We start from the raw sequence: 2,017 nt of genomic DNA on the forward strand, positions 1-2,017 counted from the left end.
AGCAGCAGTGTCCCAGCCACACTTCCAGGAATGCACTTCCCCAGCTGCTGCTCTGCTCCTGCTGGCCACGGGCCCAGCTGGGGGACAGAGTGGGAGACCCTCATGGCTCACTCCTGCCAAGAGGGACTGCATGGCCTCTGCTGTCATTCCCACCTGCTTTGTTTCTCGGGACAGCTTTGCAGCACCAATAGTCCTGTGCTGAGCCAATTCCACTCACTGCCCCTGCACCAAACAAGTCACTTCTTTCACTGGCTTTGTTTTCTGCCCATGTAACCCTTTGTCCAAAAGGAACACGACTTTAACATCCACAGGGGGATCAGAGAAGCACTGGAGCAAGCACCAGAGAAACACAGCAGGAGTTATGAACACAGAGGAGAGGGATGAGGGGACAGGGTCAGCCCTCTTGGGGGCTTTCCTGCACTCAGCAGAGCATCTGCTTTACCACCACATCAGCAACCTAAACATCAGCAGTGCAGCACCCGACCTGCTGCCACCAGACACACACCATTTATGCACTCACAGGCTGTGAGATTCAGGCACACTCTGCAGAAGCAGGCTGAGTAAGTCCAGGCAAACAGATGCATGTCAGCCACTCCTCTCTGCTCCTGTCCCTGCAGGCTCCCTAGGGAAGAGTCCCAGCTCCCAGCCACCCTGCACAGCTACAGGAGGCACAGAGCAGTTGCTGGAGTAACCCAGTAACTTCAACACTGCTCACTCAGCCCTGTGTGCTGCTCCCTTCTCCACCAGAACATGGCTTTATGCTGGCCTAGGAGCCAAGCAATGCAGGCTCCAGTTCTCTCTCTCCCACAGTGTCTGCAAGTTTAATTACCATTAACTCGGCTCTGTGCCCTTTGCTGCAGCAGACCAAGTGGTAAAAATGGTACTTATCTCCCTGGTAAACTGAGCCTGTAAGAACCACAGCTTCCTTTTGTGGCTTGTTTTTAACATAGTAGTTAAGATAACTGCAAAACATGGGAACAGACAAGCCTCAGGCAGGTGCATTTCACAGCCTTGAACCCTCGGCATCTGACTTTGAAGCATTCCCTCTCTTTCACAGATGACATTTTCACTGTGCCTGGGTCCCTGGCCAGGAAGCTGCTACCACACACAGAGCTGATGCCAGCCCAGCTTCTTGTCTTCGTGAGCCGATCTCTGCAAAAAGCATGGGAAAAAACATCCCACGGTTGTGATAAGCTGTGATAAGCAGAGCAAGTCATCTGCAGCAAATCAAAGGGCTAATCTCCGTGCAGCTGGTCTTGCATGTTTGATTCCTTCCTCAACAGTTTTAGCTGAAATGGAAAGTCACATCAGGATAACTTCCACGCCTGAGGGCTGCACCAAAACAGCACCAATGGATCTGAGACAATTCCTCCCAAAAAACTGGGAGTCAGGAGCAGAGGTCAATGTGCTGTGAACCTACCCAGTGGTTTTTGTCCCTGCCGAAGCCTTGTCCTTGCTGACTGCTATGGGAGAGATTAATATTCTCCTTTTAATATCATTCCCCATGTGAGTTTCCCCAGGTCTCAGCAGTTCTTCCACATCTGCCAGTCTCAAGGACCTATTTTTCCTTTTGTCTCTCTGAAAACAGAGAGACAGGTACAGCCAGGTGTGACACTAGCATTTGCATTTCTGGGAGCTGGTGCCCTACCAACAGCTCTTTAGGAATAAAGCCAGCTTGGACAGCCTGCCCAGGGAGTCAGACGCATTTCCTGCTGGGGCAGGAGCTGAACGAGGGCCGTGCTCGGCAGTGGAAGGTGGGCAGAGATTGCTGTGGGTATCACAGAGCTGCAGCCCAGTCCTCTCCGGAGGGCAAGCACAGATGCGGGCAGGGAGCCTCACCTCAACGCGTGCGATTCCTCTGGGATGCACGGACGAGCCCCGTGCTGAGGCTGCAGCTTGTGTGGGAGCCCCAGCTCCTTCGGCCGGGCTAGCACGGGAGATCAACACCGGCCCTGAGATCAACACGTGCTGAGACCGGACACCGGGCACCGCCGGGAGGACCGGACACCGCCGGGGA

General features: G+C 53.9%; 1 protein-coding gene across 1 annotated transcript in view; it reads right to left on the bottom strand.

Moving 5' to 3' along the window:
* Positions 1–1,982, bottom strand: part of ENKD1 (enkurin domain containing 1) — a 12,940-nt gene extending 10,958 nt beyond the window's left edge. The window contains exon 1 of the mRNA XM_031058473.1: positions 1,840–1,982. The gene's annotated coding sequence lies outside the window, so the exon portion shown is untranslated. The remainder of the gene's footprint in view (positions 1–1,839) is intronic.
* Between the last annotated feature and the right edge of the window lie 35 nt (positions 1,983–2,017).

The sequence above is a fragment of the Geospiza fortis genome, unplaced genomic scaffold (genome assembly GCF_000277835.1).
Source record: "Geospiza fortis unplaced genomic scaffold, GeoFor_1.0 scaffold97, whole genome shotgun sequence".
Classification (NCBI taxonomy): domain Eukaryota; kingdom Metazoa; phylum Chordata; class Aves; order Passeriformes; family Thraupidae; genus Geospiza; species Geospiza fortis.